General features: G+C 45.2%; 1 long non-coding RNA gene across 1 annotated transcript; it reads left to right on the forward strand.

The window, feature by feature from the left end:
- Positions 1-901: 901 nt before the first annotated feature.
- LOC147353290 (uncharacterized) lies at positions 902-3316 on the forward strand. Its single transcript, XR_015146709.1, has 4 exons — positions 902-1090; positions 1172-1349; positions 1878-2237; positions 2433-3316. It is a non-coding gene; the product is annotated as an uncharacterized LOC147353290 (long non-coding RNA).
- The last annotated feature ends 15887 nt before the right edge of the window (positions 3317-19203 follow it).

The raw sequence follows: 19203 nt of genomic DNA on the forward strand, positions 1-19203 counted from the left end.
GTTAAGATGGGCCATGCATTTCTTCACAGAAGCTGAGGACCTTAGGGAGGGTCCAGTTCAAAGGGACAAATGTTCCATGTTCCCTTCAGCCACCACACATTTTCTCTGTGTGTGTCATGAGGCCCAGGGCAGGTGCCTCCACTTCCCCAGGTATCCAGAGTCGGATTCCACAGCCACCCCACCCTGCCCCTGGCCCCTGGCCTGAGATGCCAGGATCCAGCAGGCTATGTTACATGCCCAAGTCCATCAAAGTGGGGTTTCCAAGGATGGAGAGAAAGCCCCTAATTCTGGGAAGGGACAGGAGCCAGCATCTGCAGGTCTTTCCTACTAGCTCAGAGCCACTTAGTTTTACCATTTCCTTTGGAAATTCTCTCATCCTCAAATAGCTCCCAGTTTCCCTCTGATCTTTCGATATGCCTAATGCTTTGTGTTTTCTCTTGGCCTGTTTCCTGCAGTCCCTTTCTAATGCTGCTAGATACGTCATAGAAAATGTACCCATGACCTTATACCTCAGTAGAGGACATGCCATCAGGGGCCTGGACAAGTGGACTCACTGAGTCCCAGTAAGGCATCACTGAGTAGTGAAAAATCAGGGTGTTTGGCCCTCCAGCCAGAGATGTTCTGGGGGAGCCCCATTTTCTGCAATTCACTGCTTTTGCACTGCAAAAGAAAAAAAGCTGTGAAAATTACTTTTCATTCTAAAAACAAAAAAGCATTACTGACATCTTAGTTCTCCAAAGGTTTCCACAGATCTATAGAGCAATTGTCTTGGTTGATCAAGTACCCTGCAAAAATGAGACAGAGTCTGATGCAATGTTTTTCTAGGTCAGGCAGTCTCAAAAAGTCTCAGCACTGCTGAAGGGCCTCAGTGCTTTTATATCCCTCAGCTGTCCACTGGACACTCCAGCTGGCCTCCAGCCTGAGTCAGCTCCCCTCTCTGAACCAGAGTCCCCAGCATGGGTGTGTGTGTGTGTGTGTGTGTGTGAGAGAGAGAGAGATTCTCAGGCCACATGTACCCTACACTTCACGTGAGCAGGACCTGCCTGGACCCTTGATTCACCCCCGATCTCCAGCACCTGGCATCTTGTAGGTAGGCGCTCAGAATAGTCATTAATTGAGCAAATGAATAAATCCTACACTCAGAGTTTGCCCCTCCCCCCCTCCCCCCCAGATATTACAGCATCCCAACTAAGGACCTCAGTCCTCATGCACTCATCCTCAAGATTACATTTCGGAGGAAGCAAGTTTCTCCTGGTTAACGTCAGGCTCCAGAACAAAGGAACCTTCCTGTCTCCACCTACTCACCACCTGGTGGAGTGCCCGCTCTGCCCCCGCCCTGGGAACCCCAAGTAGGTGTGGGGACAGGAGTGCATTTTCATGAGGTTCCTGCTATGTCTCCGGGCATCAAGGAGCCACATTTTTAGGAGAGCCTCAAGTCAGACTAAATGTATTTGTTACTGAGTCTTGGCTCATCATTCCCCTGCCACACGACAGGCCAGTAAATGGGGAGATGAGCCTTTGGGGCAAGGAATAGCAACTTTATTCAGAAAGCCAGCAGTCTGAGACAGTGGACTAGTGTCCCAAAGAACCTTCTTCCAGTTATTAATAGAACCCAGGATTCTTTTATACTCAAAGGGGAGAGGGTAAAGTCCTGGTTCCAGCCAGACTCCAGAGGGACTGTCTTAATTTCTCCTTCCCTGTAGTCATTCACAGGTGGGCCTGGTCAGGATGTTTCCTGCTAGCTAAACAAAGGTATTTTAGCTTAACGCTTATTACCTGGGAGGCAGGGTTCCCAGAGATGGGCTATTATGTATAACTGAAGTTTATAAGCAACATCCCTTTAGTGATTAACTATTTTTTTTTTTTTTTTGGCCAAGGGGCAGCATGTGGGATCCTAGTTCCGTGACCATGGATTGAAGCCTCGCCCCCCTGCAGTAAAAGCACAGAGTTTTAACCACTGGACTGCTGGGGAAGTCCCAAGTGACTAAGAATACAGAGGTTCTTTCCTATTACATGAGGACTACTAGGGGAAACTGAGGCAAGGGATTCAAAAACATTTCACAAACAGGAGCAACTGGAGAAGATGAAGTCACAGGATTAGAGGGAGGTTAGGGATGGGCTTCCACCTAGGGTTGGGATTTTGTTAGGGGAAATTAAAAAGTCTTGTTTAGGCTTCAGAGACAAAGCAGAGCAGGCCTTTGACCTTGCTTCTAACCTGCCTGGACACTGCCCTGACGGTGAGTGACTGTGAGTGACTGTCTTCTGTGAGTGCAAGACTTGCAGCACTGTATATAAGATGGGGGAGGAATCTTGTGATTGTTGAGCCCCTGGAGGGGTTCTGGCCAACCAAGCCCCAGGCTTAACAACATCCCAAGTTTTGCAAGACAAAACATACATCATTAACTTGAATCAGGCTTCCAATTTGCTCACAGATTGACGATGATATCAGTTTGCGTCCCTGGGAATACAAGCAGGAACCCCGGAATGCAATCTTTGAAGTCTTACCCACAGAGCGAACATGCTGCCTGGGACCTTTTCCCAATTGGGATTCCAGTTGTGCTGTGACATGGGACTTTCTGCTGCTGCTGCTGCTAAGTCGCTTCAGTCGTGTCCGACTCTGTGCAACCACAGAGACGGCAGCCCACCAGGCTCCTCCATCCCTGGGATTCTCCAGGCAAGAACACTGGAGTGGGTTGCCATTTCCTTCTCCAATGCATGAAAGTGAAAAGTGAAAGTGAAGTCGCTCAGTCGTGTCCGACTCCTAGTGACCCCATGTACTGCAGCCTACCAGGCTCCTCTGTCCATGGGATTTTCCAGGCAAGAGTACTGGAGTGGGGTGCCATTGCCTTCTCCGGACTTTCTGGTGTTGTTTAAATCTGAATGTTGGTCAAAACCCAATTTGGTGATGTATTCTCTACTCTTTCTATTTCTCTTTTCTTTTAATGTTGGTATATTGAAAGTAAGCTAGATAATTCTCTAATAAATATCTGTATCATTTATTTGTATATAACGAGTGGCTTATTTTGTGAACAAATCATTTGAACCTGAGATGAAAGTGAAAACTTTCAGCAAAACAGGTTTTTATCTCCCAGCCGAGGTCCTCTCCAAGATACCTATTCATATAAACCTTAGAAGGTGGGAGTGATGAACCTCAAGGTTCTTCACCAAAATTCCATGAGGTACCAGGGCTGTGGATCTTCCCAGGTGGCTCAGATGGTAAAGAATCCACCTGCCAATGGAGAAAATGTGAGTTCAATCCCTGGGTTGGGAAGATCCCTTTGAGTAGGAAATGGCAACCCACTCCAGTATTCTTGCCTGGGAAATCCCAAGCACAGAGGAGCCTGGTGGGGTACAGTCCATGGGATCACAAAGGGTTGACTACGACTGAGCATGCACACACCCACCAGGGCTGCTAGGGCGGGAACAGGAGCCTTAGATTTCTGCTGCCTTAGAATCTTGGCCGGGAGGGGAAGGGCGTGGAGAGAAGGGGCCCTGCTGTGGCTGGGGCAAGTGGCATCTGCTGGCATGATCACTGGTCTAGAAGACAGCAGCTGGAACTGGAGGGGGCAGAGAGGGCAGAACCTCTGTGGACAGCATGGCCAAGAAGGGGAATGTGGCCCCTCTGAGGGGTGGGCTCTGACAGAAGGAATGAGGGAGAGTTGAGTGGGGACAAGGCACGTCCCAGTGTCTGTGTCTATGCGTGTGTAGAACTGTTTGTCTCTGGGAGTGGTAACGTGTGTGTGTGTCTGAAGTCTATTTATACACACTGCACATGTGTGATTGTGTGAGAGAGTGTATCTTGGTTTAGAGATGGATGTGTCTATGGGGGTGTGGGGACCCCACTGGGCCCGTGTGTGTGTATGTATTGGGACATTTTTGTGTGACTGAATTAGTCATGTGTGTGTGTTGTGTTGTGTGTGTGTGTGTTGTGTGTATATGTCTGGGACAAGGGATGCGCCAAAGAAGTTCTATAAACTTGGGATGGAGCCATTCAGAGCTTACACAATAGTAAACCTGTGAACAGGAGGGTCAAGTTCAAATCCCAGCTTTGCCACATTTCAGCTGTGTGTCTCAAGAATGTCTCCTCCTTTCCAAGCCTCAGTTTCCTCATCTGTAGAATGGGCGTTGCTACCCTCACTGCCTTCCAGGGCTGACCTACAGACCACTTTGGGAGGATGCCCAAAAAGCCTGGTGGGTAACTCAGTTCCCTCTAGGGAGAGGAAATGAGAAAAGAGTTCCCATTCTCTGTGCTCTTGGAATTTCTTACTATGAGCATGTATAATTTTTGTGGTGGAGATGTTAGGAAACCTTTACCACCTTTCTCAGTCCAGCTGGGGAGACGCTTACAGATGACCACGGTGGGTACAGCTAGGTATGAAGTTGTTTGCCAGGGTCACATCCTCAGGCCAGGCAAGCTCTCTGTGGCCTCCTTCTCCCTAGGAACCAGCTAGGGATGCCACTGCCTAACTGGGAGAAGACAGGAATGCTGCTTCCAGGAAGCCTCCCGGCTTGCTTTCTTGGCCAAGAAGAATTAGGCTCAGCCGGTCCCCAGAGATACGGGACAAAAATCACCTGCAGAAACAGACTTAAGGGTTCCCAAGCTTAAGCAACTTGACTTTCACAAAGGAAAGTCAAGTTATTAAATGGAAACTTGCCTTTCACAGTGCCTGTTTTGCTTTCCTTTCTTTTCATTGCTTTAGATTCCCCTCAGCCTGGCAAGGAATCTCAAAAACTTATTTAAAATCAGAGGTTATCTCTGGGAAAGGAAAGAGAATTATTTCACTTTTCCTTTGTACCTTTCAAAACTAAATTTAAATTTTTGAACTGTATCCTTTCTTCCTCTTTGTGCTCCTGCCTCCTCCCCCGCTGGTATTAGGAAATCTCTGGCCAAAGAGCCTGCCCATTGGGGGCTTTTCTTATTTGATCCTCAGTGTGTGAAAAAAGAAACAAAAACTGTGGTCACTGCTATATAATTTTTAAAAGTACTAAAATGCTGCCCCTTCTAAAACCTAATCTTTTTTGCATTACATGTTAAAACAATTTTTTTAACAGGTGTTACATCGGCAAGGAGTCAGACATGACTTAGCAACTGAACAACAACAACTTGACATAATTTGACTTTCAAAAGGTACAAAGAATAATCAGTGAAACACTTTTCTTTCATTCCCTTACCCCAGTTTCTGGCCCTAGAGGCCACCCGTGTTACTACTTCCTCATGCAGCCCTCCAGGACATCTCTGCACGCATAAGCAGATACTTACCGGTCTTTCCCCTCCCTCTCCTCCTAATGTTGTAGTTTCCTACAGACTCCGTTCTGTTCCTCCCCAAATCTGCAGAGCAGGAGGTGAGCGGCAGGTGAACAAACACAACTTCATCTGCTGCTTCCCATCCCTCACCATCACTGGCCATTACCACCTAAACCGTCTCTTCCCCTCCTCCCCGCTTCTGCCCCCAACCATGGAAAAATTATCTTCCACAAAACAGGTCCCTGGGGCCAAAAACGTTGGGGACTGCTGGCCTATAGAATCTGGTCATTTTCATGTATACAGTACTGTTGCAGGAAGGGGGTTTCCCTGCCTGCAACAAATGGTGACTCTGCTGGGACTCTTCTTCGTTGTGACTGACATCCTGACCACTTGGGTACTCAGGGACCAGCTTGCCCACTGATGGACCAGACCTATCAGCCACAACTGGGACCCTCTTGTCCCTGGTCTCTTCCTGATGCGAACAACTGGCTAGAGTGCCCCAACTGGGTAAGGAGCAAGAGACTTGATTGACCTCTCTCCCCTTCCCTCTTTCTTTCCTCTCCTTAATGTTTCCTATCCTATCCCTTTTTTTCTAGTCTCCCGGTCCTGGATGCAGGAATCTGGTCGAAGGGCCTCAGCCTGAGCTGAGGATTGGAGGCTGATCACCTCCTCTTGGCAGAGAACTTGAATTCTGGTTCTGGTCTGGTTTCTGGTTTAAATTCTGGTTCCAGTCTGGTCCGACCTGGTTTCTGGTAGGGCCGAGTTCCAGTCCTCCCTTCTCTGAGGGCCAAGGGTAAAGTCCAGTAACACCTGGTTATCTGCAGGTGGCAGGAGATGTCTGTAAGGCCACCGCTTTTGCCCACCTCTCCCGCCTCCTACGCCCTTTTCTTTCAACCTGGCTTCCTTTCCTCTCTGAAATTTTTGAAGACCTGAGATATTTTCATCTACTCTGTTAGTACTTGGATCTGAAGTTCTGTGTCTCTATAGGATGTTTTCTGAGAGACTGTAATCTTGTATTTAAGGGAGTGTCTGATGAGGACTGCCAGGTCTATGTGTGTGTTCTATACTCTGTGTTCTGTGGTGATTATGATGGCCATTTTGCTCTGTGTGGCTGCCATTTAGTTTAGACCTGCTGCCACTTTGTTAGAACTTGATTTTCTTTTCCTGTGCTTTGAGACCAGGGCTCTCAGGAACACTTATCTCAACCATCTCTAACTCCTGAGACTGAAGAAAAACAGGAAGAAGCCCTTAGATTTTTTATTTATTTCAGTTTTATTTATAAACTAGTAAATTTTATATTGCAATATCTAATTCATGACTAAGTTTAGAGAATGAAGCTAGATCTTGCATTGTGTCTGTCTGAATATGTGTATGTCTCAGTATGTCTTTGCCTCTGGATAATATTTTTGAGATTAATTTGTAAATGAGCTCTATTTAATTGGCTTAAAGAAAAGCAAATGCTTACAAATCAAACAATTCTAAATTAAGCTAAATGAGTTCAGGTTCATGTGAACTGGGACATATTCAGTATGAAATTAATACCTGGTAGCATAGACATGTCTTTAGAACTGTCTGGAGAATGTGTAATTTCCTCAGTTCTGTCTCACCACAACAAAGATTTGAAATGGTGGACTAGTGTTACAGCTCTGTTACAGCTCAGAGTTTTATTCAGTAAACAAAGGATAGCACACCCTCAAGGCGTGAGGGCAGGCTAACCCCAAAGCAGAGGCCCCAACCCCATCTTGGCTCCTTCTTTTTATACATTTTGTCTCCTCCCCCCTGAGTCTGCTCTATGTAAATTCAGGCTAACCAGGAAGGGGGCATGTTTGTTTCACCTTAGGTTCTCACTCTGGACCGTGGATTTTCCTTTGTTCCCTTTTCCCTGGGTTTTTCCCCTTTGTCTTTTAGCCACCACCATTTTGGACTCCTTTTTCCTATTCTAACTACCTAACAGAAGCATCAACAAGTATAATACTTCTATTGTACCTAGGTTTACTAGAGGTCAAATAAGACTGTATTGTTACAAATTTGTCAATCAGAAATGTACCTCATTGTGGAAAATACTTTAGGGAAAAAAATGGACATGAGTTTCAGTAAGCTCCGGGAGTTGGTGATGGACAGGGAAGCCTGGCGTACTGTAGTCCATGGGGTCACAAAGAGTCAGACATGACTGAGCAACTGAACTGAACTGAATTGAAGGTGTGCTTTCAGTAAAAGATATGAAAAAAAATACTGAAAAAATTTATGCATGATCAGGGTTTTCTAAAATTGGATTACAATTAGTTGGATAAATGGATTTTGTTAGGAATGACACAGCCAAAGGGAAACTGGTTAGAGCCAAGTAGGTCCAAGATGGTGGAGTTTACTTTCACTAGACCTTGAACCTCAGTATATATGCACTTTGACATATCAGCAAGCTAAGTGCTACACCCACCAGCATTGGCTAAATCTGACTGAATGTTTTAAACATTTTTGACTGATTATTTTTGACAAAACTTCCTAAATCAAATTCTCTTGAAGTTCTTTGGGCCTCTAGCTAGAGGGCCGAAACATCCCAAAGAGAGATATTAAACTAATTGTGTTTGTTTGGTTGGATAAATTACATGGAAAATATTATCAAATGAATAACAAATCCTCTCCGGTTGTATTGCATGGTTGCTGCTGCAGCTGCTGCTAAATGGCTTCAGTCGTGTCCGACTCTGTGAGACCCCATAGATGGCAGCCTACCAGGCTCCCCCGTCCCTGAGATTCTCCAGGCAAGAACATTGGAGTGGGTTTCCATTTCTTTCTTCAATGCATGAAAGTGGAAAGTGAAAGTGAAGTCACTCGGTCATGTCTGACTCTGTGCGACCCCATAGACGGCAGCCTACCAGGCTCCTCCATCCATGGGATTTTCCAGGCAAGAGTACTGGAGTGGGTTGCTATTGCCTTCTCCGATATTGTATGGTAAATATTAGTAATTTATATATCCTAGAAATTATATGGAGTTCCTAATATTCTGATATGTCCTGGTATTCTAATGGGAAACCTGATGACTTCACAAAGGTTAACAAAAGGACTGAATGGGCCAGTGAATATGCTTATAACTTTTATGGTTTCTATCTAAAAAAATTACAGGCTTTATTCTGTGTTTTCCAGGAGTAGGGAAAACCTTCCCCTCAAACTAATTATGATAGTAATTTGATAAAACTATATGTTATAAACAAATTGAAACAATTATATTTTCTCTCTATATGACTCCTCCAGAGATTGGAAACTCTTAAGTTTCCATTAACTTTATCAGATAAGTGAGGAAGGTTATCTCATTAATAGGTACAGAAATCACAAGGAATTTTTAAGACCTTGAAAAGGAAAGAATTCACCTAGATTTGCTAGGCAAAATCTGTGTTAAGCTTTTGGCATGACTTTCCCAGCCCTGAAAGGTTTTATTTTAAAAGTTTAGTCTGAGATTCTATAAAAGTTTCAGCAAAGCAAAAAGTCTATGATCAATTATGGTTCTATAAATCATCAGGCCAAATTTATTGAGAGCAGACCTATTTTGCAAGCACACTAGCTTTAATTTGGTTATATTTGGAAAAAATGAGGGTAATTTTAGGGAGATTAAGATATTTAAATAAATGTTAAATCCCAGTTTGTTAATGGAGGTTTGTATCTACTAAGACTCATTTCCTGGATAGTTCTTTGCTATTATGCATTATTAATGTAAACTTTAATTGAATTATTAAAGAATATTCTAAGTTTGTTTATGAAGCTTATCTCAGCAATCTATCTTTAGATGAATATCAGATGCCTCACAACCTGCAACCAAGACTGGAAAAAGACATAATTTAAGGGATTGTCTCCAACCTGCTTGGAAGGACATTTTTATCAGGTACTCTTAACTAGCTTATGCACAGTGAAATTGAAGGGAAATTGACTCTTAAATGAATTTCCACTTCCAAAAGCCTCTACACTGGACTACTCTATAGAGAGGCCTGCTGACCTGAACTTACCTTAATACAATGCTCAAACAGAGGAAACTGCACTATACTAGGATGAGAAGTAGAGAAGGCAATGGCACCCCACTCCAGTACTCTTGCCTGGAAAATCCCATGGACGGAGGAGCCTGGTAGGCTGCAGTCCGTGGGGTTGCTAAGAGTCAGACACAAGTGAGAGACTTCCCTTTCACTTTTCACTTTTCACTTTCATGCATTAGAGAAGGAAATGGCAACCCACTCCAGTGTTCTTGCCTGGAGAATCCCAGGGACAGAGGAGCCTGGTGGGCTGCCGTCTATGGGGTCGCACAGAGTCAGACATGACTGACATGACTTAGTAGCAGCAGCAGTAGCAGGATGAGAAGATGACATCAGAAGTAGATGACTTGCCCAAGATGCTGGACCTGATTCATATGATCATTTATAATATTTTCTTGACTTCTTGGACCTTTGCATATAAATCAAATGTTTTTCTATCATAGGCATGATCCTATGCTAGTTTTGGAAATCAATCCAATTGTTGAGTTTGTGGCCAATTACCCGTGTCTAGTTCTGGGTTACCTTGGTGAATTTCTCTACCCAAAGGCTCTAATTGGTTGGCCTTGAAAAAATTTACTTTGAAAGACAAATTACAGCCATATTCAGGTCACTATTGATATTGCTAGATGAGATCCCCTCACCTGGCCAATTAATAACGCCTGCTCTGACCCTGGCCATAAATTTGAGTTTTCTTGGCATTACTCAGGCTCAATCAGGCAACAAGCAAAGTTTCAGCAAAGGAAAAAATCTCCCAGAATTATGGGATGGATTTGTATAAATAATATCAGGCTATGGTAATTTAGGTTTAGTCTCCTCTATGTTGGAAACAATTAAATCATACTAAGGATAATCAGTCTAATAACACTAGAAAACTGGGCTATGTGCCTTGTAGACAATGCCAACATATAAATTCCCTGGAAGATAAGGATTCGTACAGAATAGACTAAGTCAGACCACCTGGAATATACTAGGCTACATTTAATGAAAGCTCTTAGCTTAAGTCTTATTTATGACTTTACTAATACTGCTGGCTATGCTATTTGTATTTCCCCTGTTTTGCAAAATTGCTGTTTCTTACACTGCCAAATGTGTAACTGAGCCTCTGATAAAATAAAATTGGTCTCATAGTTCCATATGAGACCAATGATGGTAATAGTGTAACTCTAGATTTGGGAAGAAGCAACAAGAGGGAATGTTTTCATGGATCAAGAGGTTAGTAAGACAGGTGGTCCAGAGAAAACAGCCCATGGAGTGGCCTGTCAACAGAATCTTTGCCAGACCTGAGAATGAACATTCTCAGCACTGTGGGATGAAATGGTCATGAAATACCGCCCCCCTCCCCCCAAATCATGGTCAAGTTTATGATCAAGAAAGGGCCCTGCCAACTGGAAACCGACACTTGCCATCTACCTCTACGAAGATTAAATCATGGTCATGGCAGCTGCTGACCTTCAACACTGCTGACAAGAGTTCAGGGTGGAAATCAAGAACGAGGCACTCTGTGCTCTGGGGAAAACCAGCAGAACAGGCCTTTAGATAGTTAGATCTTTTCAGGAGAAGATTTTATGAGTTCCAATTCTTGCATTTCCTCATACCTAGAGAAACACTGTCATCATTAATGGTGATGTCTACTTTGGCTACTAAGGAGAATGTTACAATTAAAAGTCAGAATAGAGTAGCTATGGTTCAGACACCCAAGGACACAACTAGGTGACACTATGGATGTAGTTTCAGACTAGGCCTTGTTTTGCTAAAAACTTGAGTTTTCTGAGTCGTGTCTGACTTGGATGCCACTGCTGCTGCTGCTGCTAAGTAGCGTCAGTCGTGTCCGACTCTGTGCAACCCCATAGACGGCACCCTAGACATTCTTAAAACAATGTCTGCTGGCAGCTAGTAACTGCAAGCTTACTTTTTATACAACTAGGCAACTGGCTACAAGTCTCCCCAAAGTGCCAGGTCTAGACTGGGTTTCAGGCCTATTCCTCTGAAAAGAAATGAGATTTATTTTGTCTATTAAAATTCCAGTTGCCACTCCTCCAACTACTTCTAATTGGGTCTGCTACACCAAAATGGTAGACCAAGGGACTGAGATTTTAATCACACAAGACTCAGATCTAGAACTTGGAACTCAGAAATACTTCCAATTCAGTGTCTATTCTCCAAACTGAGGCAGTCCTATGCCCCATTTTGACAGAAGGATATCAGAGTCATAGTTGCCCAGTTCCCTGAGTTAAAACTGAGCGGGACTCCATGGGGCTCTGGAGTACAGATCCTTTCTGTGTTTCCTGTTTCTTATTTGTAGGATATAGATTTCATTCAGCCTCCTTAACCTTCCCTGAGTTTCAAAGGGCAGATCCAAACAGTTGCTGATCAGAGAAGGGAGGGGATACAGAAACAGAGAAGGAAGTGGTGGTACCGCCTTGGGACAAGATCCTGGTTCCTACTCAAGGAATATGCATGACAATATCTTTGCGTTCTTCTAAAGGACTGGGGCCCCCACCCAGGTGGAGGATGGTAATTTTAGGCTGAGCACAGGATTCCTGGAGTACCTCCATGTTGCCTCACTACCAAACCAATCAGAAGAAAGTTGTACATGTTGCAGCCCTCACCCCACAGTTTACCTTCCTTTTCTGAGGACCAGTGGTGACCATCCTGTCAGGTCTCCTGTTTGGCCCCTGTCTGTTTCATCTCTTGACAGGGTCCAACAGTTTCAGGCTAAATTGCTGTTACTCCAAGGATGGAGGTCTGTTTCAGATACAGAATACCTCAACTAAGATCAGGTAGAGAGAAAGAGACTTCTACTCTGCTAGGTAGAACTACACCCCTGCACAGTAGGAAGAAGTTACAGAAGAAAGAAACCTCTGCCCCAATTCCCAAGAAATATGTTGAATACGAATTCTCTCAATGGGGAATTGTTAAGGGAAGCACGCTGACTGAAACCGCCCACCCTGGCCATGCACCCTGGTAACCATTTGCATGAGTTGTTTTATGACAGAAAGTCCTGGTAAGGAACACGGAACTAATAAGCCACCACCAACTGGAAGAGTTTGGGAAAGGTCAAAAGGAGATGCTGCGTGTCCGACCACCTCCCAGAATCCTTCTCGCTGGCATCCATATTGTCTAAGCAATGTGTGTGCCACCAGGAGTCAGAATGATTGGTCAGAGACAACCCGGAAACTAAGCCCATCACCATAAAGCCCGAGACTGTGAGGCACGTGACGGCTGTTCTCCTGGGTTCCCTTACTCTACTGCGCTGCCTGGGCGCCCCTTCCCAATAAAATCTCTTGCTTTGTCAGCACATGTGTCTCCCTGGACAATTCATTTCTGAGTGTTAGACAGTAGCCTGCTTTCTGGCCCTGGAAGAGGTCCTCCTTCCAGCAACAGGACCATGTGTAAAACAGATAGCTAGTGGGAAGCTGCTGAATCACACAGGGAGCATGTGCTCTATGGTGACCTAGAGGGGTGGGGTGGGGTGGGTGGGTGGAAGGTTCCAGAGGGAGGGGATATGTGTATACTTATAGTGGATTCACGTTGCTGTATGGCAGAAACAAATACAACCTTCTAAAGCAACTATCCTCTAAAAAAAAGGAATCTGGTCATGTTATAGAAGCGTAAACTGAGGCTCAGAGAGCTCTGGAACCCCATCTTGCCTGAGTCTGGGGTACATTCCTCAAGTTTGAGGGTGAAATTGGCAGGGATAAACTGTCTCTACTAAGAGATATTGTTTTAAATAAACTCACTGAGTGAAACAGAGCTTAGACATAGATTTATTTGTTTGTTTTAGGAACCCTTGGTTCTCAGAAGAAAGGAAATCAGAACTTCCCAAGTACACACTAGAAAAGAGCATTTGCCTTCCCTATGGGTCATCTGTAAATCAGTGCCTGCCCCATAACAGATGCTGCCTCTCCATCCAAAATGGGGCCAAATCTATGGAGCCTCCTTCCAGCTCTGCCACAACAGCTGTGTGTCATTGGCTAGGTCACCTTCCTTCTCTGGGCCTCCAGGCTCCTCTCTATGCCTCACCAGCTGGAATTAGTTGCTGCTTCTCTGGGTTCCCACAACACACGATTTACAACCATCCTTCCCCAGTCCCCACCACTTCCTCCTTTCACTCTTAAATAATTTTTAATTAGTTGAGCACTTCTGATGTTCCAGGTCTGTGCCCAGCAGTCTTTGTGTGCTGAAGTTTCAAAACAACACTGAGAGGAAGGAAGAAACTGGACACACAAGGAAACTGAGATTTAGAGAGGTCAAGGAACTACCCTTTATTACAAAGCTAGTTAGCACTGGAGACAGAAATCACATCAGGCCAGCTCTGCCGACCACAGAGTCCCTAATGTGACCTACCATTCCCTTGGTTGCTGATATTCAAGTGTAAGCTTAGACAGCTTCACATTTCCTAGACAAAGAGGCTGGGCCCAGAGAGGGAAAGCAGATTGCCCAAAGACACACAGCCTCTGGGATGAGCAGAAAAGGGAACATTTCCTACTGTCTTCTGTACATCTTGGAGAAGGAAATGGCGACCCACTGCAGTATTCTGGCCTGAAAAATCCCATGGACAGAAGAGCCTGATGGGCTACAGTCCACAGGGTCACAAAGAGTCAGAAGGACTGAACGACTAACACTTCTTTACTTTTGTACATTTATCATGCATGGGGTGCTGGGAGTAGGGAGTTGGATAGAACACCTGCTGTGTGCTCCCAAGTTGCTCACAGATCCTCTCATCCGTACAGTGGTCTAAGCCAGGCGTTAAGCCATAGCTATGTGCCAGGCACTGTGGGGCTTATGTGTATCTTTTCACAATGATGACCCATGAGGAAAGGCACTTAACCCATTTTACGGATGGGCACACTGAGGCTTAGAGAAGTGACGACAAGACAGCCCTGGAGCTGGAGCTCTGGCTCAACCCAGCCTGTTGTCCTAATCATCCCACCCCTTTGCCTTCCAGGGTTGGGAATTCACATACTGTGAATGAATGGGGGGCAGGTATATGTATGATCCTTAATAACAGTTATTATTATCAATGAGGTGTTGTAACTAGATCACCCTCCTCCTCAGGCCTGGGTAGGAGGAGTGGGGGTTTGGGTGGAGGAGTCAGTACATTTCCTGGCCCTTCATCACCCAAGAGAAAGCAGCCAAGTTCCATCTTGAGACAGGAAGGTGACTCAGGCTTTCCTCTAGGATAAGTCCAATTTGAGATCCCAGGGCTGGCCCACCTGACAGCTCTCAGTCTCTCTCCCACAGAGCAGAGTGTGGAGAAAAAAGTCCCCAGGTGATTTCTTTGGCAGGGAGAGATGGGGATTTCAGCAACTGAAGATCAGAGAAAAATCTCACTCCTGGGAACTTTGGAGACCACAGAAGGGCAGTGATATATCCAAAATTCTGCAGAAAGTCAGAGGCTGAGGCCCGCCCCATGTGGAACATTGAACCTCTTTAGAGAGGTCTGCAGTGGGAGGCTGGTGACATGAAGATGTACAAAGCCCAGGACCTTCCTGGGAATGTTTATGGCTCAGTGGGGAGTGACATTATTACTGGGCAAAGACCTCATGACATGTCCACCCCATGGTGGAAGGAAGTGGCAGCCTGGTGGCCCAGAGGAGGATGCCGTGCAATTCTGTCTAGTGGGGGAGAGGGACCATATCAGGGAAAGCTCTTGGGTGCACACAGAAGGGTACATTTTGCCAGGTGGAGAAGGGAGGAAACATTCCAGAAGGGGAGAACAGCATGACCCAAAGCTCAGAGGTGAGATCTTCCCCAGGGGCTGTGAGAAGCAGAATGAATGAGTCAAAAGCCTAGATTTTGGAATCAAAGTACTTAGGTTTGCATCCTGGCTCTGCCACTTTCTAGCTATGGGCCTTGGCAAGCATCCTAACCTCTTTGTGCTTGCCTCTGTGTAAAATGGGGGAAACAATAGTACCCACCTCAAAGGGTTTTAATGAGGATTAAATAAATGCATTCACATAAAAGCGAGTGAGCTGCCTATTATCAACTTTTATGATTGATGCTGTACTTGGGCTCAGGGAGAATTTCAGCATGGTGATCCGGTGCTCTTTCCTCTGCATTTTCCTCTATCTTGCTCTATGGAGCTCTGAGAAACCTGCTCCTCACTTCACCCAGTGTTCAAGATCCTTGATGGGTGGCCTGGAAAGCGGGGGAGGCCAGAAAAAGGGCTAGTGGAGCTTTTGGAAAGTCCCAACTATAGACTGGGATCCAACCCCAGGGGTTAGGACATAAAGAGGTTCTCTGGGAAGATGGGAGTATAGGAAGGGGGTCTGCTCCAGATGGAGCACAGAAACATGCCCCCACCCTAAGCAGGGGCCCTCTTGCGTAAGGGCTCCGGAAAACTCTCATGGGACTGGTCAGCTTTAGATGGAGGTCACCGATTTATGGACTTTTGTAAACACAGAAAGAATTTGCCTGGACCTCCCATGCAGGGACATGGAATGCCCCTGGGGTGAGGAAGAGAGGGAAGGTCATAGCAGTCCTGGGGCTTTCTTGAGCAGCTCAGCCCCCTCCTCTGGTCTGGGGCAGGCAGGAGACCTCCAGAGTCAGCAGCCAGTCTTGACCAGCAGGGTGGGTGCAGAGCCCGAAGAGGCAGTCGCCTTCCCAAGGCGAGTCCAGAGTCAACGGAAGAGCCCCACCTGAGCCAGTGTCTTTGAGAAACAAGACGTGCTCAGGACTTCTGGGGTGTGGGTGTGTCATATGGACACACAGGAAATAGGACTTGAGGAGATGGGACTCTCTAAGGATACCTTGGGGGTCCTCCCCACTCACAAACGGCAACTCCTTGTTTCCTGTGCCAGGCACCCTACCGTCTTTGTGATTCAGCTTCTCTCTGGGTCTCTGAGTCTTTTTCTGTGGCTGTTCAGTCTCCCCAGGCTTCCCAGCTGGCTCAGTTAGTAAAGAATCTGGCTGCAATGCAGGAGACCCAGGTTCTATCCCTGGGTCGGGAAGATCCCCTGGAGAAGGGAATGGCAACCCACTCTAGTATTTGTGCCTGGGAAATCCCAGGGACAGAGGACTGGCGGGCTACAGTCCATGGGCTCCCAAAGAGTCAGACACGCCTGAAGCGGCTAGAGAGAAAACCTTACTCAGTCTTCCCAGGGCAGCCATGGTGCCCCATCCTCACATCCCTCACCGAGTGTGGCCCCTGCTCACTGCTTTCCCACAGAAGGTCTTGGCTTCCGTGTCCCTCTCTTCACATCAGAAGTACAGTGGGGCTTGGGGAGAGGGGCTGACACCCGTCGCCCCCCACCCCCTACTCTCTGAGAGAGGTGCTTGCCAACAATCATCTTCAACTGAGAGGTGATTTAACATCTAATTGCATTATTTGTTATAAAATAAATAAATCCTAGATTTGTTTTTGAATCACTGTGACATGTTATCTTAGTCAACTGGGCTGCTATTACAAAATAATGTGAACCTGGTGGCTTACCGACAACAGAAATTTGTTTCTTAGAGTTTTAGAGGCTGCAAGTCCAAGACCATGGTGCCAGCACAGTCAGGTTCTGCTGAGGAGCCTCTTCTGGGCTGTAGACTACTGACTTCTCACTGTATCTTCACATGGTGGAAAGAGGGAGTGAACTGAGCTTTCAGGCTTCTTATTAAGGACACTCATCCCATTCATGAGGGCTCCACCCTCAGGACCCAAGTTCCTCCCTAAGACCCCACCTCCAACATCACACTGGGGATTAGATTTCAGCCTATGAATTTTGGGGGGACACCAACATTCAGTCCATAACACATGCATGTGGTATAACAGTAAATACAAACCTCCCTCCCCTCCCCTGACCCCTGGTTACCTTTCCCAGAGGTAACTACTCTTGCCTGTTTCTTCAACAACAACTTTTTTTTTTTTAACTTTACAGAATTGTATTAGTTTTGCCAAATATCAAACAACAACTTTTATGTTGATTTTTGATTTGAGAGTTGCTGAGATGCTGAGATGCTGAGATGAAAAGTGCCAAGAGAAAGCAGTAGGAAAGCAGGACCATGAAATGCCCAGAAAACCTACTTTAGAGGGAAGAGTCTTTTTTTTTTTTCTGGGTCACTTTCCCTTCTAAGGGCTTCCCTTGTGGTTCAACTGGTCAAGAATCCGCCTGTAATTCGGGAGACCTGGGTTTGATCCCTGGGTTGGGAAGATTCCCCTGGAGAAGGGAAAGGCTACCCATTCCAGTATTCTGGCCTGGAGGATTTCATGGACTGTGTAGTCCATGGGGTCTCAAAGAGTCGGACATGACTGATTGACTTTCATTTTCACGTTCCCTTCTAGACAATGGTAAACGCCCCCTTTCCTGCCTCCCATTTGGACTTCTCTTTTGGTCTAAGAATTTGGCTGTGGTTCTACTCTGTGGGTTTTCAAATCTAATGGGACAGGCTATTCCTGCATTCCAGAGCATGCCTGGGGCGGGTCTGAGGAAGTCACCATTGGTTCTAAATTTAACCCCTAGTTTCAGCAGTTGCTGCCTTAGTGATGTGCTCAGTCGTTCAGGCTGAGCCCGGCTCCTCTGTCTGTGGGATTTTCCAGGCAAGAATACTGGAGTGGGTTGCCATTTCCTTCTTCAGGGGATCTTCCCAACCCAAGGACTGAACCCAACTCTTTTGTGTCTTGTGCCTTGGCAGGTGGATTCTTTACCGCTGAGCCACTAGGGAAGTCCGCCTTAGTGATAGATTACTAGTTTTTTGCATATCTTTCCCGAAAGATTCAAAGATTCTAAGCATATATGTACTTGAAAGTCCCAGTTCCCTTTTTCCTACAAATAGTATGCTGGACATGTGATTTAGGTCACCCCTTACCATTGTACTAGTGTGGAGGCCAGTGCAATGAGTCAAGAAATAAAAGCCACAAGAATTAGGGGGGAAGAAAAAGAATTAGAAAGAAAAAATAATCCTTATTCATATGACATGATTGAGTATAGAGAACTTTCCAAAAGAATCTATAGACTAGCTATTGGATTGATAAGTGAATTTAGCATGGTCACTGCATCCAAGGTCAATATTCAAAAGTTAATTATATTTCTATAAACAAGCAACATACAAATAGGTACTTGAAGATGAGACAATCATGAAAATTTAACATGTTATACAGTACTATAAATAATTTAAAACCTAGAAATAAATCTAATGAAAGTTACACAAAGCCTCAACATTGAAAACTGCAAAATATTTTTGAAAAAATTTGAAAGAGAGACTAAATGAATGGAGGAATATACTATGAACAGAGATTGAAAGACTCAGGATTATAGAGTCTGTTTCTCCTTTCTTCAAACTGATAGGTTTAAGGCAATTCCAATCAAATATCCCAGATTTTTTTTTTGCCTATACATAGAATGTCTTTATTCTTGAAAGAAAAATCCATTTGAAATATTTAAGAATGTAGTGTCATCACTGAGTATAACTTCCTCTCACTGAAAGAATACGTTGCTTAAAATTTTTTTTCACATAGCATGTAGCAAACATCTATGTATCTAATGCGGGGGCTTCCTAGGTGGCTCAATGGTAAAGAATCCTCCTGCCAATGCAGGAAACACAGGCTTGATCCCTGGGGCGGGAAGATATCCTGGAGTAGGAAATGGTAACCCACTCCAGTATTCTTGCCTGGGAAATCCCATGGACAAGGGAGCCTGGCAGGCTGCAGTCCATGGGGTCGAAAAAGAGTCAAACACAACTGAGCAACTGAGCATGCACACATACATATAATGCAGGGAGAAGTCTTTACATGGAGATGGAAAGGAAGATACTTTTTTTTTCTGTTTGAAAGCTAGGGTTTTCCCAGCTTTAATATAGCCTTAGAAACACAGTACTGCAGGTCTGTTATACAATTCATTACATGTGTCACTCAGTGAGTATAACTTGCTTTCACTGAAAGAACACTGTTGCTAAAATTTCTTTCATGCAGTTTGTAAGAAACATCTCTCTAAATCTAATGTGGGAACACGTCTTTGC

This window comes from Bos grunniens, chromosome 18 (assembly GCF_055505025.1).
Source record: "Bos grunniens cultivar Pamir isolate PY7600 chromosome 18, Bosgru_T2T1.0, whole genome shotgun sequence".
In the NCBI taxonomy this organism is placed as follows: Eukaryota; Metazoa; Chordata; class Mammalia; order Artiodactyla; family Bovidae; genus Bos; species Bos grunniens.